Below are 27,873 nucleotides of genomic sequence, written 5' to 3'. Positions count from 1 at the left end.
ACCACAAGCATGCAATATATATATTCCCAGCCACATTTCGTCTAGACTGTTTCGGGCATGTATGCAAATCACAAACTTACCACAGGGGTCAGTATTGGGCCCTCTTCTTTTTAACATATTTATTAATGACCTTGTAGGGGGCATTCAGAGTAGAATTTCAATATTTGCAGATGACACTAAACTCTGCAGGGTAATCAATACAGAGGAGGACAATTTTATATTACAGGATGATTTATGTAAACTAGAAGCTTGGACTGATAAATGGCAAATGAGCTTTAATGGGGATAAATGTAAGGTTATGCACTTGGGTAGAAGTAATAAGATGCATAAGTATGTGCTTAATTCTAAAACTCTGGGCAAAACCGTCAATGAAAAAGACCTGGGTGTATGGGTGGATGACAAACTCATATTCAGTGGCCAGTGTCAGGCAGCTGCTACAAAGGCAAATAAAATAATGGGATGCATTAAAAGAGGCATAGATGCTCATGAGGAGAACATAATTTTACCTCTATACAAGTCACTAGTTCGACCACACTTAGAATACTGTGCACAGTTCTGGTCTCCGGTGTATAAGAAAGACATAGCTGAACTAGAGCGGGTGCAGAGAAGAGCGACCAAGGTTATTAGAGGACTGGGGGGTCTGCAATACCAAGATAGGCTATTACACTTAAGGCTATTTAGTTTGGAAAAATGAAGACTAAGAGGTGATCTTATTTTAATGTATAAATATATGAGGGGACAGTACAAAGACCTTTCTGATGATCTTTTTAATCATAGACCTAAAACAGGGACAATGGGGCATCCTCTGCGTTTGGAGGAAAAAAGGTTTAAGCATAATAACAGACGCGGATTCTTTACTGTAAGAGCAGTGAGACTATGGAACTCTCTGCCGTATGATGTTGTAATGAGTGATTCATTACTTAAATTTAAGAGGGGACTGGATACCTTTCTGGAAAAGTATAATGTTACAGGGTATATACATTAGATTCCTTGATAGGGCGTTGATCCAGGGAACTAGTCTGATTGCCGTATGTGGAGTCGGGAAGGAATTTTTTTCCCAATGTGGAGCTTACTCTTTGCCACATGGGTTTTTTATGCCTTCCCACTGTAGGCAGACTATATAGAAGGCAGACTCTATAGTATAATGCAGCCCCATAAAAAAACAACACAATACTCACCTCCCTTCCTTCTGGTTCCTCGGCTGCTCCAAGCGCCTGCACATCTCCGGACAGCGGGCGCCGAGTAGTGACATCATTGTGACCCCTGTCAGTGTCGGCTTTGGTGATGTCAGATGCTGAGAGGGGATGATGGGAGAGGGAGCGTAGCGCTTCTTCTCTCATCAATGCGGGCAGCTGTATCTGAATCCAGCCGATACAGTTTAACCTGCGATGACAGGCGGGAGACCCACTACTAGCACTGGGGCCCCCGCCTGCTTAGGGTCTCCATAGCGGCCAGGTGGCAGTGCAGGGAAATCATGTCTCCCTGCTCTGCCACAGTGTAACTGTATTGGCACGCTATGCACGCTGATACAGTTACAGTAGCGTAGCTCTGGGTGGGCTCCCTCATAGAAGGGCCCGGGGCAACAGCCCTCTGTTTCCCTGGTAGATATGCTACTGGTCAGACTCTGACCTCTACAACATGGGCAAGACCAAAGAGTTTTATAAGGCTGCCAGGGACAAGATCATAGACCTGCACAAAGCTGAAATGGGCTACAAAACCATAAGTAAGACGTTGGGTGAGAAGGAGACAACTGTTGGTGCAATAGAAAGAAAATGGAAGAAATACAAAATGACTGTCAATCAACATTAATCTGGGGTACCATTCAAAGTCTCACCTCTTGTGGATACCTTTATCATGAGGAAGGTGAGAGATCAGCCTAAAACTAAATGGGGAGAACTTGTTAATGTTGTCAAGGCAGCTCTGACCACAGTCACCAAAAAAACCATAGGTAACACATCATGCCGTAAAGGTTTAAAATCCTGCAGTGCCCGCAAGGTCCCCCTGCTCAAGAATGCATATGTGCAGGCCCATCTGAAGTTTACCAATGACCACCTGGATGATGTAAAAAGTTGGGACGGGTGAAATCGGCCGATTATTGCGGAAAGTCGGTGACCGATTGAAACACGAAACCCAATGCAAGTCAATGGGGAATCAAAGTCGGCAGTGAGTGGAGGACAGGAAAACACCTACAGTGCTCATTTTACATAGTAACATAGTAACATAGTAACATAGTTAGTAAGGCCGAAAAAAGACATTTGTCCATCCAGTTCAGCCTATATTCCATCATAATAAATCCCCAGATCTACGTCCTTCTACAGAACCTAATAATTGTATGATACAATATTGTTCTGCTCCAGGAAGACATCCAGGCCTCTCTTGAACCCCTCGACTGAGTTCGCCATCACCACCTCCTCAGGCAAGCAATTCCAGATTCTCACTGCCCTAACAGTAAAGAATCCTCTTCTATGTTGGTGGAAAAACCTTCTCTCCTCCAGACGCAAAGAATGCCCCTTGTGCCCGTCACCTTCCTTGGTATAAACAGATCCTCAGCGAGATATTTGTATTGTCCCCTTATATACTTATACATGGTTATTAGATCGCCCCTCAGTCGTCTTTTTTCTAGACTAAATAATCCTAATTTCGCTAATCTATCTGGGTATTGTAGTTCTCCCATCCCCTTTATTAATTTTGTTGCCCTCCTTTGTACTCTCTCTAGTTCCATTATATCCTTCCTGAGCACCGGTGCCCAAAACTGGACACAGTACTCCATGTGCGGTCTAACTAGGGATTTGTACAGAGGCAGTATAATGCTCTCATCATGTGTATCCAGACCTCTTTTAATGCACCCCATGATCCTGTTTGCCTTGGCAGCTGCTGCCTGACACTGGCTGCTCCAGGTAAGTTTATCATTAACTAGGATCCCCAAGTCCTTCTCCCTGTCAGATTTACCCAGTGGTTTCCCGTTCAGTGTGTAATGGTGATATTGATTCCCTCTTCCCATGTGTATAACCTTACATTTATCATTGTTAAACCTCATCTGCCACCTTTCAGCCCAAGTTTCCAACTTATCCAGATCCATCTGTAGCAGAATACTATGTTCTCTTGTATTAACTGCTTTACATAGTTTTGTATCATCTGCAAATATCGATATTTTACTGTGTAAACCTTCTACCAGATCATTAATGAATATGTTGAAGAGAACAGGTCCCAGTACTGACCCCTGCGGTACCCCACTGGTCACAGCGACCCAGTTAGAGACTATACCATTTATAACCACCCTCTGCTTTCTATCACTAAGCCAGTTACTAACCCATTTACACACATTTTCCCCCAGACCAAGCATTCTCATTTTGTGTACCAACCTCTTGTGCGGCACGGTATCAAACGCTTTGGAAAAATCGAGATATACCACGTCCAATGACTCACCGTGGTCCAGTCTATAGCTTACCTCTTCATAAAAACTGATTAGATTGGTTTGACAGGAGCGATTTCTCATAAACCCATGCTGATATGGAGTTAAACAGTTATTCTCATTGAGATAATCCAGAATAACATCCCTCAGAAACCCTTCAAATATTTTACCAACAATAGAGGTTAGACTTACTGGCCTATAATTTCCAGGTTCACTTTTAGAGCCCTTTTTGAATATTGGCACCACATTTGCTATGCGCCAGTCCTGCGGAACAGACCCTGTCGCTATAGAGTCACTAAAAATAAGAAATAATGGTTTATCTATTACATTACTTAGTTCTCTTAGTACTCGTGGGTGTATGCCATCCGGACCCGGAGATTTATCTATTTTAATCTTATTTAGCCGGTTTCGCACCTCTTCTTGGGTTAGATTGGTGACCCTTAATATAGGGTTTTCATTGTTTCTTGGGATTTCACCTAGCATTTCATTTTCCACCGTGAATACCGTGGAGAAGAAGGTGTTTAATATGTTAGCTTTTTCCTCGTCATCTACAACCATTCTTTCCTCACTATTTTTTAAGGGGCCTACATTTTCAGTTTTTATTCTTTTACTATTGATATAGTTGAAGAACAGTTTGGGATTAGTTTTACTCTCCTTAGCAATGTGCTTCTCTGTTTCCTTTTTGGCAGCTTTAATTAGTTTTTTAGATAAAGTATTTTTCTCCCTATAGTTTTTTAGAGCTTCAATGGTGCCATCCTGCTTTAGTAGTGCAAATGCTTTCTTTTTACTGTTAATTGCCTGTCTTACTTCTTTGTTTAGCCACATTGGGTTTTTCCTATTTCTAGTCCTTTTATTCCCACAAGGTATAAACCGCTTACACTGCCTATTTAGGATGTTCTTAAACATTTCCCATTTATTATCTGTATTCTCATTTCTGAGGATATTGTCCCAGTCTACCAGATTAAGGGCATCTCTAAGCTGTTCAAACTTTGCCTTCCTAAAGTTCAATGTTTTTGTGACTCCCTGACAATTCCCCCTAGTGAAAGACAGGTGAAACTGCACAATATTGTGGTCGCTATTTCCTAAATGCCCAACTACCTGCAGATTTGTTATTCTGTCAGGTCTATTAGATAGTATTAGGTCTAAAAGTGCTGCTCCTCTGGTTGGATTCTGCACCAATTGTGAAAGATAATTTTTCTTGGTTATTAGCAGAAACCTGTTGCCTTTATGGGTTTCACAGGTTTCTATTTCCCAGTTAATATCCGGGTAGTTAAAGTCCCCCATAACCAGGACCTCATTATGGGTTGCAGCTTCATTTTAATGCCAAAAACATCAATTCTTATTACTTAAACTTGTCAATCTTAATTTACTTTAAAATATTAGATAGGCATTGAAAACTGAGGGTCATTTGGCTAAAGTTATGGGGGGGGTAGGGCTGGCTCAAGATTCTCGTGGAGCCAGGAAACGCAAAATATGTCATGGCGGTGGAGCAGGGAGAGGTAAGTATTTCAACTTTGCAAGTGCTGTGATCCTGAGCAAGCAGAGGGGGCCCACTCGTTGGCACTGGCACAGGGCCCCTCATAGTACGGCGGTGTGTTTGACGGCGGGTGGCGCCTCCCACTGCCAGAGACACTTTTGCGTACTATGAGAGGCCCTGTGCCAGTGACGTCGCCAACGAGTATGCCCCCCCACCTGATGAAGGAACCTGCACTTTCATCTGCACCTTCCTCTTTGTCCCCGTGTAAGGTGGTATAGTATGCGGGAAGGGGAACCTGACTTTCAGCAGGGTCAGATTTTGGCTGTAAAGCAGCACACCCTCATATCCGATAATAAGATCCCTTTATGAACAAGTATATGCACCCCAATAGAGAACTGATGAAGACACTGGATCGAAAATGTAAATATTAAAAACCATAAATTTTATTACAACAGATTAAATATACATATAAACCATATGACAAACTGGTGAGGCGTAACAGACAACAAGTACAAGGTCAAAGCAGAAGCTCTAGACTAATAGGACTCCCCTACACATGCCGTATACAAGATGACTACCATATGCTGATGGCTTCCTAATAATGCTGATAATACAGCTGACCAACAGTGTATATAATCATAGATGACCCACAGCTTGTAAGCGTAGGTACAGTAGCAAATAACTATATTAATAACAGATAACAACTAAGAGTCATATATACCTGTAGTCATATTGGAGCCAGGGAGAGAGGAGTCATACAGACTAGGCACACCTCGACGCGCGTTTCGCTGCGGAAGCAGCTTCATCAGGAGGTAAAGTGACATTACTGCTGGAGCCCTTATGTAGTTAACCCTGATCTTCAAATGTCCAGCACCTGTGCAGCGGCGCACCGGTGCCATGTTGCGGCGTCACCGAGGGGACCGTGCTCAATGTGCGCGTCATCCGGTCACACGCTCCGGTCATGTGACCGGGCATGTAACCAGGACGACAAGGCACAACAGGAGAACGCTTCCCCACAGCGGCACCACAGTGCATGCGCGCCGTGCGCACACAAGTGTCAGCAAGGTACGGTATGTGTATGGGCAAAGTCTGAAATGTAGACACAAACAAAAATAGAGACGCTCCCCATAAAAAAACCCTCAACCAAATAGTGAACCCACTAGCCGCACTCCCTAGATATAATGAATACCTAGACTGGACGGATGGGTATAGAGAGGCAATAATAAACACCCAAATAGGTATAAAACAACCCCCGAATGCCCAACAATAACAAGATATAAATAAAAACAGAGGCACATAATATATTAAACACAATGATCCGAGCACATGTTGTAGAAATACCATAAACTGTACAATGATCGTATAATGTATAAACAAGGGATGCTAGGACCATAGATGACTTCTCAGTTCTTATCTTGACATACCGCTGTTATTCCTAAATAGTAGCCACATCATCCATATTTTCCAAAAGGGCCCATAATAGAAATGGACATCATGGTAACCACCAGGAGATGTTGAACACAACTATAACTGAAGTGAGGACAAAGAGAGTGTAAATATACACAACACATAAACTTATTAAACCCCTATATACAGTGATACTTATTAGTATCCCAGGGTAGAGGGAAGAAGGGGTAGTGGGAACGGAAAGGACAGGGATAAGGGCCTAAGAAATGAGGATAAAAAACATATATGTATACGTCGAAACAACAACAGACATAATATAAAATTTGCACTAGCCCAAGAAGGATTTGAAACTAATATACTCATTTAGCCCTTTAGGGGCCATCGTGTCCAAATCTACCGTCCACCTTGTTTCTTTTTTCAATAGTTCTTTCTTATAATTCCCACCCCTAATGCCTAGTTGTACCCGGTCAATCCCTCTTACTTTGAATGTTTTAGGGTTACTATTGTGATATTTTCTAAAGTGCTTTGGTATAGTTTTTAAAGCATCTACGTCCAATGCCGTGGCACCGTTCTTGATATCCCATACATGCTCCAAAACTCGCACACGTAATTCCCGTGTGGTCATGCCAATATATATTAGGTTACATGCACATTTGGCATAATATATCACGTTGTCTGTCCTACAATTAATGAAGTGGGTAATAGAGAAGACCCTGTTGCCACCGCTATTTTCAAATGTGGAGGTTCTCTCCAAAAATTGACATGCGGAACAATCTCCACATTGAAACGATCCCCATCTCGGACCAGTCCTTTCAGAAAAGAATGTTTTTTGAGGTGCCACGTAATGACTGTTTCTTTCAGATTTCTTGACCTGCGCCACGTCACAGACGGATAATTGGAGATGTGTGGTGCCACATCCTCGTCTGCCAGTAGCACAGGCCAATATTTTCTCAAGATACCCGATATCTCTCTCCACTCAGAATTAAAGGAAGTGATAAAGCGAACCGGTAGGTTGTCCTGATGCTCCTTTAAGGTCTTATGTCCAGGTTGGGCTAAAAGTGCGTCACGTGACGCAAACTTAGCCCTCCTGTACCTGCGCGTATCGCCTTATGATTGTATCCTCTCTGTTGAAGATTACTCTTGAGAATATTGGCTTGTTGTTCAAATGTATGATCATCAGAACAAATGCGCCTAATGCGTAAAAATTTGCTGATAGGTACAGATCTAAATGTCTGGGGATGGTGCGAAGATGTTGTGTGTAACAAGGCATTAGTGGCAGTGGACTTACAGAACACATCCGTGGAGATAAATCCTTCACCATCCTTCACAAGAGTCACATCCAAAAATTCCACTTTTTCTCTACTGTACTTCCCGTCAAATTGATATTCAATAGGTTGTCATTCAACCTGTTAAGGAAGGAATTAAGAGAGACCTCAGAACCTTGCCAGATGAATAGTACATCATCTATATAGCGAGACCATGAGACCACGGCGTCAATACCCTCTATATTTTGGACAACCTCCCGCTCCCACAACCCCAGGAAAAGATTAGCGTATGAGGGCGCACAAGTCGCCCCCATCGCAGTTCCCTGGAGCTGTAGGAAATAGCGGTCCTTAAAAACAAAAAAATTGTGGGTAAGAGAGAAATGTAATAAGTCCAAAATAAAACAACAAAGTCGATCATTGGTATGGGCCATAGTAAGAAAAAATCTGGATGCCGCGATCCCATGGTCATGCCGTATAGATGTGTAGAGTGACTCAACGTCACATGTCACTAGATACATATTGTCTTCAAGTTGTATGCCATTAAGGCGATTGAGGATATCTGTTGTGTCTCTTATGAAAGATGGCAATGTCTCCACGCATTGCTGGAGGTAGAAATCAATATATATACAAATCTGCTCAGTGAGGCTCCCTATGCCTGACACTATAGGGCAGCCAGGCGGATTGGTTCTATTTTTATGGATCTTTGGTGTAAGATAGAATGTAGGGACTATGGGAAATTCCACCATAAGTCCCTCCATCATCTTGGTGGAAATCACACCAATATCTTTAGCCGACTTGAGTATTGACTCGAGTTCCATTTTGTAGCAGTCAAGTGGGTTACTTGCCAGCCGTCTATAGCACTGTACCACATTCAATTGTTTGAATGCTTCCCGCTCATACATATCTGCTGGCCAGACCACAACATTACCCCCCTTATCAGCAGGCTTGATAACTATACCCTTCATATTTTTCAGTTCTTTAATAGCTCTATGTTGCACTGCTGAAAGATTGTAATATGTAGGTTTTGTTGGGATATTAATCATGTCCCTTTTAACCAGTTTGACAAAAATGTCAACATTGGGACATATCCCGCTAGGAGGGAAATGTTGTGATCGGCCATGCAGATACGTGGGAACACTCACCTAACCCTGTGTCTCCTGTTCAGCTACAAGGTCCTCAAGATCAGACAATGTTCTGGCTTCAATATCGCTAGGAGAGATGTTTTTAGTCTGATTAGCAAAGTACTTCTTAAAATTAAGTTTTCTAGCAAAGAGTTCTAGATCTTTAATCATGGTGAAGGAGTTAAAGGGGGCCACTGGTGCAAATGTCAGCCCCTTCTCCAACACTTGTGTTTGTGTAGGGGTAAGCAATTTATCTGAAAGATTTATTACCTTTAACACCGATGTTGTCGTCTCTCTCTCCTTGCTGAATTCCTCGTGCGCATAGGAGGGAATGGGGTGGCGGTTTTTTGGGGTGGTTGATCTGCCCGTCGTCCCTCTCCTACCCCACCCCGTTTGTCTAAAAAAGTCTCTCCACATGATTCTTCAGATTGCGTAGATATAATTGACGAGGACCTTGAATGTTGTTTACGATCAGATTTTTTGCTGTTACTAAATTGCCACCTATAGACTCTTTTCTGCTCGTGATCTTGCTGGTCTCTATGGAACTTCTTTATCTTATGGCTTTGTATATCTTGTTCCCACTTATTTAGTTCAGCCTCAATTTCTTTGTCAAATTTATTAAATTCCTCCACCGTCAAGATGGCTTGTATTTTAGTTCTCAATGAGTCAATTTCCCCTTCAATATTTTCCAGTTTCTTTTTATCAGACCCAATTAACAACTCCAACAGTGTACGTGAGCATTTAGACAAAGTGTCTTCCCACTTGCTTGTGAATGCTGAATCACAATCAGATGTTGGGTAGATCTGGACTCTAAGACCCTTGGAATAATATCTTTGTGGAGGTAGTTTACTAATGATACCTTATTCCACCACACCTTAGTGCGTATGTGGAGTAAATTCTTGATATTAGCTTTCAAATCCTTCACATCACCAGCTTCCGTGTCTGACCCTGGCTTCTCACCAAACAGGACCCCTAACTGGTTAATCCAGGCTTTATCACGTTTACGGTAGTCCATGTATGCAATAGCAGACAAACAAAAATGTTGCAAAGCAGCACACCCTCATATCCGATAATAAGATCCCTTCATGAACAAGTATATGCACCCCAATAGAGAAATGATGAAGACACTGGATCGAAAATGTAAATATTAAAAACCATAAATTTTATTACAACAGATTAAAAATACATATAAACCATATGACAAACTAGTGAGGCGTAACAGACAACAAGTACAAGGTCAAAGCAGAAGCTCTAGACTAATAGGACTCCCCTACACATGCCGTATACAAGATGACTACCATATGCTGATGGCTTCCTAATAATGCTGATAAAACAGCTGACCAACTGTGTATATAATCATAGATGACCCACAGCTTGTAAGCGTAGGTACAGTAGTAAATAACTATATTAATAACAGATAACAACTAAGAGTCATATATACCTGTAGTCATATTGGAGCCAGGGAGAGAGGAGTCATACAGACTAGGCACACCTCGACGCGCGTTTCGCTGTGGAAGCAGCTTCGTCAGGTGACATTACTGCTTGAGCCCTTATGTAGTTAACCCTGATCTTCAAATGTCCGGCACCTGTGCAGCGGCGCACCGGCGCCATGTTGCGGCATCACCGAGGGGACCGCGCTCAATGTGCGCGTCATCCGGTCACACGCTCCGGTCATGTGACCGGGCATGTAACCAGGACGACAAGGCACAACAGGAGAACTCTTCTCCACAGCGGCACCACAGCGCATGCGCGCCGTGCGCACACAAGTGTCAGCAAGGTACGGTATGTGTATGGGCAAAGTCTGAAATGTAGACACAAACAAAAATAGAGACGCTCCCCATAATAAAACCCTCAACCAAATAGTGAACCCACTAGCCGCACTCCCTAGATATAATGAATACCTAGACTGGACAGATGGGTATAGAGAGGCAATAATAAACACCCAAATAGGTATAAAACAACCCCCGAATGCCCAACAATAACAAGATATAAATAAAAACAGAGGCACATAATATATTAAACACAATGACCCGAGCGCATGTTGTAGAAATACCATAAACTGTACAATGATCGTATAATGTATAAATAAGGGATGCTAGGACCATAGATGACTTCTCAGTTCTTATCTTGACATGCCGCTGTTATTCCTAAATAGTAGCCACATCATCCATATTTTCCAAAAGGGCCCATAATAGAAATGGACATCATGGTAACCACCAGGAGATGTTGAACACAACTACGACTGAAGTGAGGACAAAGAGAGTGTAAATATACACAACACATAAACATATTAAACCCCTATATACAGTGATACTTATTAGTTTCCCAGGGTAGAGGGAAGAAGGGGTAGGGGGAACGGAAAGGACAGGGATAAGGGCCTAATAAATGAGGATAAAAAACATATATGTATACGTCGAAACAACAACAGACATAATATAAAATTCGCGCTAGCCCAAGAAGGATTTGAAACTAATATACTCATTTAGCCCTTTAGGGGCCATCGTGTCCAAATCTACCGTCCACCTTGTTTCTTTTTTCAATAGTTCTTTCTTATAATTCCCACCCCTAATGCCTAGTTGTACCCGGTCAATCTCTCTTACTTTGAATGTTTTAGGGTTACTATTGTGATATTTTCTAAAGTGCTTTGGTATAGTTTTTAAAGCATCTACGTCCAATGCCGTGGCACCGTTCTTGATATCCCATACATGCTCCAAAACTCGCACACGTAATTCCCATGTGGTCATGCCAATATATATTAGGTTACATGCACATTTGGCATAATATATCACGTTGTCTGTCCTACAATTAATGAAGTGGGTAATAGAGAAGACCCTGTTGCCACCGCTATTTTCAAATGTGGAGGTTCTCTCCAAAAATTGACATGCGGAACAATCTCCACATTGAAACGATCCCCATCTCAGACCAGTCCTTTCAGAAAAGAATGTTTTTTGAGGTGCCACGTAATGACTGTTGGTCAGCATATCTTTCATATTTCTTGACCTGCGCCACGTCACAGACGGATAATTGGAGATGTGTGGTGCCACATCCTCGTCTGCCAGTAGCACAGGCCAATATGGAGGACAGGAAAACACCTACAGTGCTCATTTTAATGTCAAAAACATCAATTCTTATTACTTAAACTTGTCAATCTTAATTTACTCCTGTCCTTGTCTGCACTCCTACAAGCCGGATTTTTCTACGCAGACTGGGCTGTATCCTCCACGCCACACAGCGCTGCACCTTCATATCGGTGAGTTTCTGCATGGTGCGCTACTGGCGGAACCCTCGGTTTTGTGATCACCCTTGTCTCAGGTCCAGCATGGGTCAGATGCAGCTGTCTTGCAGTGGTCTCGTACAGTATAGGCGAGCACAGCACGTTGATTTACACTTTGAGGTTTTATCATATTCTTTTACTGTGCCCGGTTTTGATTAAGGTTGTGTTTTCTATAGTGTTATGTAAGCTTTCTCATTTTCACTTTGTCACCCCTCTAGCACGGATTCATTTGTTACAGTATCTATCTAGATTTAATTCTCTTCAGAACAACAAACCTATTCAGATCACCACACCCATGGTGTTTACTGAGGATGTGTCCAAGAATAAAAGTGCAGAAGAGAAGGCCAAAGATGAGAAACCCAAGATTGGCCTCTACCAAGGAACTGAGAAGAACAATCCTGCTAACCAGAGTCTTTCTGATCCAAAGCTACCTGTGCCAGCGAGCTCTGAAGAGATGGCCAAGGTCGTGGCCTGGTTTGGTGCCAAAGATGAGAAGGAGGCACAACAAAACACAAGATGGTACAAGCTCCATTCAAAGCCAGGGAAAAGAGAGAAGGAATGCGGACAGCTCCAAGTGTCCTTCCAGTTCACCAGGAATAGTCTAACGACCAGCATGTTTGACCTGTCCATCAAAGACAAACCCAAGGCTCCATTCGGGAAACTGAAGGACAAGCTGAAGGTCAAGAAGTTCTCACAGATGGATTCGTCCGCTGCCATTGTGCTGAGCAACATCGGCCAACTGGATAGCGATGATGAGCATGAAAAGAAGCAAAAGTCCAAGGAAGCAGTGTTCTTTAAAGGACGTCTGAGGAAAAGCTCCTTAACGAGGTCCAATACTTCTTTGGGCTCGGACAGCACCATCTCCTCTACAAGCGGCTCCATTCCCACCAATGCTGGAATCTCCAAAGTTCTTCCCGATGTTGTCAAGAAACCTGTCAGCAGAAACACCACCGTTTCCATCAAGCCCATGGATAAAGACCATGATGCTTCACCCAGGATGACGCACAAGAGGGCATTCAACCATGAGGTCGGCCAACTCAAGCTCTTCCCAGAACTAAAGCCATAGGGCAACCCCATCTCCAAGTCTTCTGTCTACGTCAATGGAAGCCATATCTACACAGAAGTGCCTGTTCCAAAGCCAATCCCTCTGGGGAAATCTTCTCCCATGTCAAAGTCTTTTCACAATATCGTAAGGAAAGCTGAGTAAGTAATGGATGTGATCAGAGGACCAAGCCAACCTTCCGCTAAACTGGAGACTAAGCCTCGGGTCCTGCTGCAGAGGGGCAAAATGCCTCCTTAAAAAAATGCCACAACCTAAACTGACCAACAACCTAGTGCTCCTGTAAGACCAACCCACAGAAAGGTCTGACTGACCTATGGGACTAATTACTAAGATACTCCCTAGCCAGGATGGCAACGTTCGGAAGGTGGATTTGAAGGTCATCAGGAATGGCGAGGCAAAGACTTTTACAAGACCCACACATGAACTTGTTCTGTAGTTGCCTGTCAATTGCATCCCTGCTGGATGAACAGTACCGGTTCTGAACTTTTGAGTCCTTCTCTTGATATGGACTTATTATTTTTAATGTTGCATTTTAACATGCCTTTCCTTCGCAGATTGTTTTTGTTATAGACTGTAGTAGTGAAATCCCCAAAGTGAATTTCAGACCAGTAGTGTGCTGTTCCCTTTATGTTCTATTTATATCTTGCAATTTACCATTGTATTATTAGCTTGCTTTCCATGCTTGTCTGCTGCCACCTACTGACCAGAGGCTTTGTGTCACTCCCTCGTTCCTCCTTTTACATTTTTCTTGAATGTGGATGTGTCCTGCAGCTTTGTGTATAAGCTCACTTCCTGGCATCCATCTTACTTTCAGCCATCGTATTAGAAGTACACATCTCTTTTGGGCTGCAGAAAGTAAAGTCTTTTGACCAAACACACACTTGCGTTCAGTAGTGGCTCCAGGGGTGAACACCCACAAGACAACCACAGGAACGGCTACTTGTACCACCTTATGTCTTTGGGTTATGGTTCAAATAAACCACCGCTGATTCATCTCTCTGCGTCCATATTTGAATCCATCCACCCAGGAATGACTCTTGGTCCTGTGTGCTCCACTGCAAGGACCCAAAGGTAGGATTTCTCACACCACCGCAATACTACACACCTTCAATCACCTTAAGTGGGGACAGAACAATATCTACTATCATATTGCACTTATTTTCACAAAATCTCAGCACTGCTGTGACTGAAAGACTTTTCGCAATTGGTGTCTGTTCTGTTCTTAATGTAGGTACAACCAATACTCTGATATATTGGGCAGGAACCGCCGCGCAACCTGCCCTACCCTCTCCTAGTGTTTCATCACCCATCCCCTGCAGACTGTGAGCCCTCGTGGGCAGGGTCCTCCCTCCTTATGTACCCGTGTGCCTGTTATCTGCTCATGTTTAATGTATTTGTCTATATTTGCCTCGTATTCACATGTAAAGCGCCATGGAATAAATGGCGCTATAAAAATGTATAATAATAATAATAATAACTAATAATAATGAAACCCTCAACCGACATTAAGAAAGTGTAAAAAGATTCTGAATAACGTCAATGCTAAATATTCAGTAGAAAATGTCTTAACATACACTAAAAGCAACACAGACAACTACTTGCTGTTTCCAGTAACTAGTAGAAGTAGATGAAAGTCTTTACAATGCAGTTGTTTGATAACTGATGGTCAGTTTTCTCATACCACCGACTGATAAATCCATTGGGGAAAGCAGCTCTACATTCCGAGCTTAGATACTTATTACCTGCTCACCCAATGAGGAGGATTATCTAAGCTGTGGGTCAGGATGAGCAGCACGGATAGGAGGTTATGATGATGCAGCGGAGAACCAGTAGATCTGGATATGCAGGATGGCAGGTGGATCTGTGGAAGATGCAGCATAGCCAAATGTGTGGACAACATGTGCACAACCAACTCAGCTGCAAGCGTGCAGTAGTAACAGGAAGAACAGAGCTGTGCAGTAATTCACACTTATTTCAAGGATGAAAATCATTTTCATTTATTTACTGTGCAGGCAATGATAGCTTAGGCGCAGGAACGCTTCTTCCTCATTTCTGCACCCAGGGATTTAATGATAAAGACCCAGCAGAGATATGTTGCATATGTCCTTGCATCTTTAATGTCTGGCCACACATTTGCCACATTCCTGTACAATAAATAAACTACTAGCATCCTTGAAATAAGAGGGTGTAGTGATTAGCTATCCTGTTATGATACGGTGGTCTAGGAGCAATATGGAAGGAGCTCTGAAGGAAGTGGTAACTGTACTGACCGCAGTCCCTAAGCTCAACACAACACTAGAAGTAGCCGTGGGATGCTCCTAACTCTCCCTAGGCACCTCGTCACAGCCTAAGAGCTAACTACCCCTAAAGATAGAAGCAAGAAAGCTATCTTGCCTCAGAGAAAATCCCCAAAGGATAGATTAGCCCCCCACAAATAATGACTGTGAGTGGAGAGGGAAAAGACATACACAGAATGAAACCAGGATGAGCACAGGAGGCCAGTCTAGCTAAATAGATAGGACAGGATGGAATACTGTGCGGTCAGTATAAAACACTACAAAAAATCCACGTAGAGTTTACAAAAAATCTCCACACCTGACTAAAGGTGTGGAGGGCAAATCTGCTTCCCAGAGCTTCCAGCAAGACAGAATTAATTCATACTGATAAGCTGGACAAACATAGAAAGCACAGAATGGATAAGTCCACAGTCTATGGACAGAAAAGAGCAAGCAAAAACTTAGCTTTGCTGAACTGGTCAGTATAACAGGGAAATCCAAAGAGATGTGAATCCAACCAGGAACCATTTACAAGTGGCACTGGCAGAAGGAAAGAGCCAGGCATAAATAGCCGAGCAGAAAAGACGATCAGTGGAAGCAGCTGAAGAAAGCTAAATCCAAGGAGCAGCCATACCACTAGAAACCACAAGAGGGAGACCAAGAGCAGAACTCACAAAAGTGCCACTTACAACCACCGGAGGGAGCCCAAGAGCGGAATTCACAACACTATCCTACCTAGTCACAGGTCCCAAACCTCGTTTCACCAGCACCTCCACAAACCTAATGTCTGCCCGACAATTTGCTCTACCAACAGTGTTGTGAAGGCAATCAACATAAGTGAGGGTACGAATCAGGAAAAGCAGGAATCATCAGGAATAGCAGAGGTGAGGGTACGGACCAGGAATCATCAGGAATAGCAGAGGTGAGGGTACAGACCAGGACTCATCAGGAATAGCAGAGGTGAGGGTACAGACCAGGACTCATCAGGAATAGCAGGAAGCATCAGTAAAAGCAGTAAGCATCAGGAATAGCAGAGATGAGTTGGTTATCAGGTACCTTGACCCACCAGAGTTGAGGGTGTGGCCAGCACCAGGAATAGCAGGGCTCAGTTACTAGTATAAGCTTGATTCAGGATAGCACTTGGATGCAGCTCAGAAAATAATCAGACTCCTGACTTGTGAAGAGACAAGCGGGAAGCGACACTTGACTCCTGGAAAATTCATAGAAGCAGAGTGCACAACTATCTGAATACTGAGCCGGCCTCAGTGACATCAGACATACATGCCAGGCTACTGTAACACCTGACACAGACTACCACAATGTGAGCAGGCAATAGGGGCAAGAAGCAGAAGCCAGCGCTGGACCTGAGACAGGTGAGTAGCAATACTGGTGTTTAACTGGTCATTAAAGATGTCCGATGGAACAGAATTGTTGACAATATAGAGAACAATAGAAGTGGAAATCAATTGTACAAGGAAAGATAAGAAACTCTGTAACATATGTTATCAGAGGAATATACTTCTTTTTCCAATTATGAGCATTCATAATGCTCCCATTTTCCTAAGTGTATGATCTTTCACAAGACTGGATTCACAGCTACATGGCTAAACCAGGGATTCAAGCTTCAGGAGGCTAATTTGCATATTCCAGGTGCCTTCTGGGAGAGGCGAAGTCTCCCTAAGCTAGAAGATCGTTGGGTACAGCCGGGACCAGCTGCTTCGAAAGCATCACCAAACCAGGGATTCAAGCTTCAGGAGGCTAATTTGCATATTCCAGGTGCCTTCTGGGAAAGGCGAAGTCTCCCTAAGCTAGAAGATCGTTGGGTACAGCCGGGACCAGCTGCTTCGAAAGCATCACCAAACCAGGGATTCAAGCTTCAGGAGGCTAATTTGCATATTCCAGGTGCCTTCTGGGAGAGGCGAAGTCTCCCTAAGCTAGAAGATCGTTGGGTACAGCCGGGACCAGCTGCTTCGAAAGCATCACCAAACCAGGGATTCAAGCTTCAGGAGGCTAATTTGCATATTCCAGGTGCCTTCTGGGAGAGGCGAAGTCTCCCTAAGCTAGAAGATCGTTGGGTACAGCCGGGACCAGCTGCTTCGAAAGCATCACCAAACCGCGCGCCTTACGGCGCGCAAATTTTTGCCTGTAGGACATTATTGCAAGAGAGCTTGGCTGAGTAGATTACACAAGAAGGAAAACACACAGCAAGTCAGCAGGATCTAGGAGCAACATGGCAGATGTGACAACCTACATGGTGAGCTGCAGCATGTGCTACATGTTCACAGATCGACCAGAAGAAGAATCCAATTTCACCTGTCAGAAGTGTAGACTAGTGGCCCTTTTAGAAGAAAAGGTGCGGGGTCTGGAAGAAAGAATAGCAACTTTGAAACTCATCAAAGAGAATGAAGACTTTCTAGACAGAACAGAAGCATCTCTACTGGTCACAGAAGGTGCAAAAAGTGTCAGAGAACCTCCAAAAGCAGATGAGTGGAAGCATGTGACCAAAAGAAGCAAGAAGACCATGGAGAAATCACCAACCACACAACTGAAGAACCGATATCAAATCTTTGTAGAGGATGAAGATGGCACACCTAAGAATGAAGCAATACCAGCAAGCAAAAAAGAAAAGGGCACACAGCAACAAGTGACAGCAAAAAGTACAGCCAAGAAGCAACGAAGAGTGGTGGTGGTGGGAGACTCACTACTGAGAGGCACCGAAGCAGCCATCTGCAGACCGGACATAACTGCAAGAGAAGTATGCTGCCTTCCAGGTGCGATGATCAAGGATGTGACCGATAGGATACCAAAGCTCTTCAGCTCCAAGGACGTCCACCCATTTCTTCTGATACATGTTGGCACCAATGACACGGCAAGGAAGGACCTACCGACAATCTGCAAGGACTTTGAAGAGTTGGGGAAGAAAGTAAAGGAACTGGATGCACAGGTAGTTTTTTCTTCTATCCTTCCAGTAGACGGGCATGGCACCAGGAGATGGAACAGGATCCTTGATGCAAACAACTGGCTAAGACGATGGTGCAGACAACAAGGATTTGGATTCCTGGACCACGGTGTGAATTACTGGTATGATGGACTCCTCGCCAGAGACGGACTACACCTCAACAAACCTGGGAAACACACATTCGCCAGAAGACTCGCTACACTCATCAGGAGGGCGTTAAACTAGAAGAAGAGGGGACGGGAAGAAAAACATTAGACTCGAACAAAGACGACCCAGGAAAACATACTCAGAAGGGAGGTAAGAACATTTCTAAAACAATCCACAGTGAGGAGATTGGAACAAAACAAAATCCTCTAAACTGCATGCTCGCAAACGCCAGAAGCCTGACAAACAAGATGGAAGAACTAGAAGCAGAAATATCTACAGGTAACTTTGACATAGTGGGAATAACCGAGACATGGTTAGATGAAAGCTATGACTGGGCAGTTAACTTACAGGGTTACAGTCTGTTTAGAAAGGATCGTAAAAATCGGAGAGGAGGAGGGGTTTGTCTCTATGTAAAGTCTTGTCTAAAGTCCACTTTAAGGGAGGATATTAGCGAAGGGAATGAGGATGTCGAGTCCATATGGGTTGAAATTCATGGAGGGAAAAATGGTAACAAAATTCTCATTGGGGTCTGTTACAAACCCCCAAATATAACAGAAACCATGGAAAGTCTACTTCTAAAGCAGATAGATGAAGCTGCAACCCATAATGAGGTCCTGGTTATGGGGGACTTTAACTACCCGGATATTAACTGGGAAACAGAAACCTGTGAAACCCATAAAGGCAACAGGTTTCTGCTAATAACCAAGAAAAATTATCTTTCACAATTGGTGCAGAATCCAACCAGAGGAGCAGCACTTTTAGACCTAATACTATCTAATAGACCTGACAGAATAACAAATCTGCAGGTGGTTGGGCATTTAGGAAATAGCGACCACAATATTGTGCAGTTTCACCTGTCTTTCACTAGGGGGACTTGTCAGGGAGTCACAAAAACATTGAACTTTAGGAAGGCAAAGTTTGAACAGCTTAGAGATGCCCTTAATCTGGTAGACTGGGACAATATCCTCAGAAATGAGAATACAGATAATAAATGGGAAATGTTTAAGAACATCCTAAATAGGCAGTGTAAGCGGTTTATACCTTGTGGGAATAAAAGGACTAGAAATAGGAAAAACCCAATGTGGCTAAACAAAGAAGTAAGACAGGCAATTAACAGTAAAAAGAAAGCATTTGCACTACTAAAGCAGGATGGCACCATTGAAGCTCTAAAAAACTATAGGGAGAAAAATACTTTATCTAAAAAACTAATTAAAGCTGCCAAAAAGGAAACAGAGAAGCACATTGCTAAGGAGAGTAAAACTAATCCCAAACTGTTCTTCAACTATATCAATAGTAAAAGAATAAAAACTGAAAATGTAGGCCCCTTAAAAAATAGTGAGGAAAGAATGGTTGTAGATGACGAGGAAAAAGCTAACATATTAAACACCTTCTTCTCCACGGTATTCACGGTGGAAAATGAAATGCTAGGTGAAATCCCAAGAAACAATGAAAACCCTATATTAAGGGTCACCAATCTAACCCAAGAAGAGGTGCGAAACCGGCTAAATAAGATTAAAATAGATAAATCTCCGGGTCCGGATGGCATACACCCACGAGTACTAAGAGAACTAAGTAATGTAATAGATAAACCATTATTTCTTATTTTTAGTGACTCTATAGCGACAGGGTCTGTTCCGCAGGACTGGCGCATAGCAAATGTGGTGCCAATATTCAAAAAGGGCTCTAAAAGTGAACCTGGAAATTATAGGCCAGTAAGTCTAACTTCTATTGTTGGTAAAATATTTGAAGGGTTTCTGAGGGATGTTATTCTGGATTATCTCAATGAGAATAACTGTTTAGCTCCATATCAGCATGGGTTTATGAGAAATCGCTCCTGTCAAACCAATCTAATCAGTTTTTATGAAGAGGTAAGCTATAGACTGGACCACGGTGAGTCATTGGACGTGGTATATCTCGATTTTTCCAAAGCGTTTGATACCGTGCCGCACAAGAGGTTGGTACACAAAATGAGAATGCTTGGTCTGGGGGAAAATGTGTGTAAATGGGTTAGTAACTGGCTTAGTGATAGAAAGCAGAGGGTGGTTATAAATGGTATAGTCTCTAACTGGGTCGCTGTGACCAGTAGGGTACCGCAGGGGTCGGTATTGGGACCTGTTCTCTTCAACATATTCATTAATGATCTGGTAGAAGGTTTACACAGTAAAATATCGATATTTGCAGATGATACAAAACTATGTAAAGCAGTTAATACAAGAGAAGATAGTATTCTGCTACAGATGGATCTGGATAAGTTGGAAACTTGGGCTGAAAGGTGGCAGATGAGGTTTAACAATGATAAATGTAAGGTTATACACATGGGAAGAGGGAATCAATATCACCATTACACACTGAACGGGAAACCACTGGGTAAATCTGACAGGGAGAAGGACTTGGGGATCCTAGTTAATGATAAACTTACCTGGAGCAGCCAGTGCCAGGCAGCAGCTGCCAAGGCAAACAGGATCATGGGGTGCATTAAAAGAGGTCTGGATACACATGATGAGAGCATTATACTGCCTCTGTACAAATCCCTAGTTAGACCGCACATGGAGTACTGTGTCCAGTTTTGGGCACCGGTGCTCAGGAAGGATATAATGGAACTAGAGAGAGTACAAAGGAGGGCAACAAAATTAATAAAGGGGATGGGAGAACTACAATACCCAGATAGATTAGCGAAATTAGGATTATTTAGTCTAGAAAAAAGACGACTGAGGGGCGATCTAATAACCATGTATAAGTATATAAGGGGACAATACAAATATCTCGCTGAGGATCTGTTTATACCAAGGAAGGTGACGGGCACAAGGGGGCATTCTTTGCGTCTGGAGGAGAGAAGGTTTTTCCACCAACATAGAAGAGGATTCTTTACTGTTAGGGCAGTGAGAATCTGGAATTGCTTGCCTGAGGAGGTGGTGATGGCGAACTCAGTCGAGGGGTTCAAGAGAGGCCTGGATGTCTTCCTGGAGCAGAACAATATTGTATCATACAATTATTAGGTTCTGTAGAAGGACGTAGATCTGGGTATTTATTATGATGGAATATAGGCTGAACTGGATGGACAAATGTCTTTTTTCGGCCTTACTAACTATGTTACTATGTTACTATGTTACTATGTAGATACTGCTATATAATGTCCTCCATGTTGGTGTTTCTTAATGGCCCCAAAGACAGATTCATAGCCTTTGTTAAATATGCTTATTTCGCAAATTTTTTTAATCAGGACTATTCACCAGGTGCTTACTCTTAAAAAAAATGTCATGATATTCTCCAAAAAAAGTAGTGGTTTATTGAATTGTCCACAGAAAAACCACATTGCAGCAAAACATAAAAGTAGATGAAATAGTTACGAACAGATTGTCTATTTGTATATATCAGCGCTTGTTACTCATCTTTCCCAAAGTTCTGAATGGTAAAACCCGTCTGTCTGTGTGAAGTCTGAAGTCATCATGGCTATCAACTGTTCCTTCCTTGTGTGACTTGTCTGATGTCCATGGAGAATGATAGTGAAGGCAGGAGGTGGCAGCTTTCACGTGACAAACGCCCCCACCCTCCTAAGAGATGTTATTTATATGTCCCACAGACCACGTGTTCCCTTTATATATGGTGTTGACTTATACTCTGAGCTATATATATATTTATATATATATATATATATATATATATATATAGAAATAGCTTTTGTAATGTCAGCAAGAAGCAATGTGCTTAGTACAGAATTGAAAATAAGAATAATTCAATTAATAGTTAATATTTAACAGCCATCCTTCTCAATTTTGTTATAAAATGACCTCCATATTTTTGCCACTGCTTTCTAGTAAGTGTGTTATCTAATCCGGAGCTGGATTGTCAGCTGTACAGCTCAGTAATGCTGTATAATATCCTCCATGCTGCTGCTGCTTTTGAGCATGTGCTACATAGTGGCAGAATAGCAGAAATCCCTCATGTCTGGGTTTACAATACATGAGAGACATTAGAGCTCCTAGTCTGCTCCTACTAGCTCTGAGACAGCTGAAAATTTGGGATAGCGTCTGGGAAACTGATTGAAAGTGCAGGACAGAAGTGATTTAATGACCAGTAGTGTTGAGCGATACCTTCCGATATCGGAAAGTATCGGTATCGGTTTGGATCGGCCGATATTCAAAAAATATCGGATATCGCCGATACCGATACCCGATCCCAATGCAAGTCAATGGGACCAAAATATCGGAATTAAAATAAACCCTTTCTTTCCTTGTAGGTTCATTCTACCTGAAGGAAAACAACTAAGAATAATGTAGGATGTATGGGGGAGGTGGCGGAGACATTAAAGGCAATGAGGATTAGTCCAATCAAATAGAATAGCATGTTTTTTTTTTTTTTTTTAAAGAAGTTCGGATTGAAAAAGATATTGAGTATGTAAATTTTTTTTATTTTGTCAGATATTGATGTTTCACTATTCCACGCCCTTCCCCTTCTTTTTTTTCTTTTTTTTTTTTTTCTTTTCCCACACTTTCATCTTCATCATCATCAGCATCCTTGACATCAACTTCTTCACCTTATTCATCTTCTTCTTCATCTTCTACCTATTTTTTTTTTTATTACATTCTTCATATTCATTTTCTTCAACTATTATTATTCTTCCTATTCTACATATTCTTTTTATTCCACTGTTATTATTCTTCCTATTCTACTTCTTCATCATATTCTCATTTGTGACAGGCATTCCCGTAGTTGTTATCTATAAAAGTTGGAAGATTACACCTTCCGTTCTGCCAGTCACAAAAGTTACATTTGTCCGCGTTCAGTTTGGCCTGCAGCATCAGGCTTTATCCAGGGGCACCACGAGGAGGAACGGACTCACCCCCATACACTGCTTAGTCTTCTTCTGCATATAATTTAGATAATATCTTTTGCTCTGATATTAAGTCTTATGCTTAATGTTCTTCTGCTCTTTGTTCTGCAGCCTCTTGTTCTTCTGCTTCTCGGTCTTCCATGTTGTCGTCTCCAGGGTCTTCGTCTCCAGTGTCGTCATCTCCGCCGTCGTCGTCTCAGCCGTCGTCGTCTCCGCCGTCGTCGTCGTCGTCGTCATCGGGGTGGTCTTCCGGGTCGTCGTCATCGGGGTGGTCTTCCGGGTTGTCGACGTTAGGGTCTTCAACTTGGAAATGTAGCAGAAGGTACAAGAAGGCTGAGAAAATGCCAAGAACCAGCTGATGGAACTGGAACTCGGATGGCTACCCGAAGGTTCAAGAGCCTATGGAACTACCGAGGACCAGCTGACGTTACTGGAACCCGGTTACTAAGCAGGAGGTACCCGTGCTAAAAAGCACTACCAAGGACCGCCTGACGTTGGCGGAACTCGGATACCCAGAAGGAGGCACCTAAGCCAAAGGCTCTGCCCGGAACCAGATGACGTTACTGGAACCAGGATGGGGAGCAGAAGGTACAAGAGCAAAAGACACTGCCGAGAACCAGCTGACGGTACTGGAACCCGGATGGGTAGCCGAATGTCCAAGAGCCAATGGAACTACCAAGGACCAGCTGACGTTACTGGAACCCGGTTACTAAGCAGGAGGTACCCGTGCCTGAAAGCACTACCAAGGACCACCTGACATTGGTGGAACTTGGATACCCAGAAGGAGGCACCTAAGCCAAAGGCTCTGCCCGGAACCAGCTGACGGTACTGGAACCAGGATGGGGAGCAGAAGGTACAAGAGCAAAAGACACTGCCGAGAACCAGCTGACGGTGCTGGAACCAGGTGGTGGACCCCAAGGCCCACAGGAGAGGAGAGAACAGCTAGGCCGCGAGGCAGCCGCAGTTACCGAACCCCAACAGTCCTACAGGGGGAGCTGGGCCTACTGGCACTACAGAACCAGCCTTGACTACCAGTTCACGCAGCCCACATAGGAAGCTCCTAAACTGGAGGCACCCTGGAGTTGGCTAACTCGACCGCCCCACGACGGGGCAAGCATAGGCGTCTCAGTGAAGTTGACACAACCCGGAAACAGCTGACGGTGCTGAAACCAGGCTTGGCACGAGGGAGTACCTGTGACAAGAACACTGCCGAGAACCAGCTGGCGGTGCTGGAACCCGGATGCGTTGCCCCAGTGTGCAAGAGCCAATGGCACGACCGAGGACCAGCTGACGGTGCTGGAACCCGGTTACTAAGCTGTAGGTGCCCGCGCTTAAAAGCACTACCAAGGACCGCCTGGCGTTGGCGGAACTCGGATACCCAGGAGGAGGCACCTTAGCCAAAGGCTCGGCCCGGAACCAGCTGACGGTGCTGGAACCAGGTGGTGGACCCCAAGGCCCACAGGAGAGGAGAGAACAGCTAGGCCGCGAGGCAGCCGCAGTTACCGAACCCCAACAGTCCTACAGGGGGAGCTGGGCCTACTGGCACTACAGAACCAGCCTTGACTACCAGTTCACGCAGCCCACATAGGAAGCTCCTAAACTGGAGGCACCCTGGAGTTGGCTAACTCGACCGCCCCACGACGGGGCAAGCATAGGCGTCTCAGTGAAGTTGACACAACCCGGAAACAGCTGACGGTGCTGAAACCAGGCTTGGCACGAGGGAGTACCTGTGACAAGAACACTGCCGAGAACCAGCTGGCGGTGCTGGAACCCGGATGCGTTGCCCCAGTGTGCAAGAGCCAATGGCACGACCGAGGACCAGCTGACGGTGCTGGAACCCGGTTACTAAGCTGTAGGTGCCCGCGCTTAAAAGCACTACCAAGGACCGCCTGGCGTTGGCGGAACTCGGATACCCAGGAGGAGGCACCTAAGCCAAAGGCTCGGCCCGGAACCAGCTGACGGTGCTGGAACCAGGTGGTGGACCCGAAGGCCCACAGGAGAGGAGAGAACAGCTAGGCCGCGAGGCAGCCGCAGTTACCGAACCCCAACAGTCCTACAGGGGGAGCTGGGCCTACTGGCACTACAGAACCAGCCTTGACTACCAGTTCACGCAGCCCACATAGGAAGCTCCTAAACTGGAGGCACCCTGGAGTTGGCTAACTCGACCGCCCCACGACGGGGCAAGCATAGGCGTCTCAGTGAAGTTGACACAACCCGGAAACAGCTGACGGTGCTGAAACCAGGCTTGGCACGAGGGAGTACCTGTGACAAGAACACTGCCGAGAACCAGCTGGCGGTGCTGGAACCCGGATGCGTTGCCCCAGTGTGCAAGAGCCAATGGCACGACCGAGGACCAGCTGACGGTGCTGGAACCCGGTTACTAAGCTGTAGGTGCCCGCGCTTAAAAGCACTACCAAGGACCGCCTGGCGTTGGCGGAACTCGGATACCCAGGAGGAGGCACCTAAGCCAAAGGCTCGGCCCGGAACCAGCTGACGGTGCTGGAACCAGGTGGTGGACCCGAAGGCCCACAGGAGAGGAGAGAACAGCTAGGCCGCGAGGCAGCCGCAGTTACCGAACCCCAACAGTCCTACAGGGGGAGCTGGGCCTACTGGCACTACAGAACCAGCCTTGACTACCAGTTCACGCAGCCCACATAGGAAGCTCCTAAACTGGAGGCACCCTGGAGTTGGCTAACTCGACCGCCCCACGACGGGGCAAGCATAGGCGTCTCAGTGAAGTTGACACAACCCGGAAACAGCTGACGGTGCTGAAACCAGGCTTGGCACGAGGGAGTACCTGTGACAAGAACACTGCCGAGAACCAGCTGGCGGTGCTGGAACCCGGATGCGTTGCCCCAGTGTGCAAGAGCCAATGGCACGACCGAGGACCAGCTGACGGTGCTGGAACCCGGTTACTAAGCTGTAGGTGCCCGCGCTTAAAAGCACTACCAAGGACCGCCTGGCGTTGGCGGAACTCGGATACCCAGGAGGAGGCACCTTAGCCAAAGGCTCGGCCCGGAACCAGCTGACGGTGCTGGAACCAGGTGGTGGACCCCAAGGCCCACAGGAGAGGAGAGAACAGCTAGGCCGCGAGGCAGCCGCAGTTACCGAACCCCAACAGTCCTACAGGGGGAGCTGGGCCTACTGGCACTACAGAACCAGCCTTGACTACCAGTTCACGCAGCCCACATAGGAAGCTCCTAAACTGGAGGCACCCTGGAGTTGGCTAACTCGACCGCCCCACGACGGGGCAAGCATAGGCGTCTCAGTGAAGTTGACACAACCCGGAAACAGCTGACGGTGCTGAAACCAGGCTTGGCACGAGGGAGTACCTGTGACAAGAACACTGCCGAGAACCAGCTGGCGGTGCTGGAACCCGGATGCGTTGCCCCAGTGTGCAAGAGCCAATGGCACGACCGAGGACCAGCTGACGGTGCTGGAACCCGGTTACTAAGCTGTAGGTGCCCGCGCTTAAAAGCACTACCAAGGACCGCCTGGCGTTGGCGGAACTCGGATACCCAGGAGGAGGCACCTAAGCCAAAGGCTCGGCCCGGAACCAGCTGACGGTGCTGGAACCAGGTGGTGGACCCCAAGGCCCACAGGAGAGGAGAGAACAGCTAGGCCGCGAGGCAGCCGCAGTTACCGAACCCCAACAGTCCTACAGGGGGAGCTGGGCCTACTGGCACTACAGAACCAGCCTTGACTACCAGTTCACGCAGCCCACATAGGAAGCTCCTAAACTGGAGGCACCCTGGAGTTGGCTAACTCGACCGCCCCACGACGGGGCAAGCATAGGCGTCTCAGTGAAGTTGACACAACCCGGAAACAGCTGACGGTGCTGAAACCAGGCTTGGCACGAGGGAGTACCTGTGACAAGAACACTGCCGAGAACCAGCTGGCGGTGCTGGAACCCGGATGCGTTGCCCCAGTGTGCAAGAGCCAATGGCACGACCGAGGACCAGCTGACGGTGCTGGAACCCGGTTACTAAGCTGTAGGTGCCCGCGCTTAAAAGCACTACCAAGGACCGCCTGGCGTTGGCGGAACTCGGATACCCAGGAGGAGGCACCTAAGCCAAAGGCTCGGCCCGGAACCAGCTGACGGTGCTGGAACCAGGTGGTGGACCCCAAGGCCCACAGGAGAGGAGAGAACAGCTAGGCCGCGAGGCAGCCGCAGTTACCGAACCCCAACAGTCCTACAGGGGGAGCTGGGCCTACTGGCACTACAGAACCAGCCTTGACTACCAGTTCACGCAGCCCACATAGGAAGCTCCTAAACTGGAGGCACCCTGGAGTTGGCTAACTCGACCGCCCCACGACGGGGCAAGCATAGGCGTCTCAGTGAAGTTGACACAACCCGGAAACAGCTGACGGTGCTGAAACCAGGCTTGGCACGAGGGAGTACCTGTGACAAGAACACTGCCGAGAACCAGCTGGCGGTGCTGGAACCCGGATGCGTTGCCCCAGTGTGCAAGAGCCAATGGCACGACCGAGGACCAGCTGACGGTGCTGGAACCCGGTTACTAAGCTGTAGGTGCCCGCGCTTAAAAGCACTACCAAGGACCGCCTGGCGTTGGCGGAACTTGGATACCCAGGAGGAGGCACCTAAGCCAAAGGCTCGGCCCGGAACCAGCTGACGGTGCT

This window comes from Ranitomeya imitator, chromosome 1, assembly GCF_032444005.1.
Source record: "Ranitomeya imitator isolate aRanImi1 chromosome 1, aRanImi1.pri, whole genome shotgun sequence".
Taxonomy (NCBI): Eukaryota; Metazoa; Chordata; class Amphibia; order Anura; family Dendrobatidae; genus Ranitomeya; species Ranitomeya imitator.
This window is presented reverse-complemented; position numbering follows the sequence as displayed.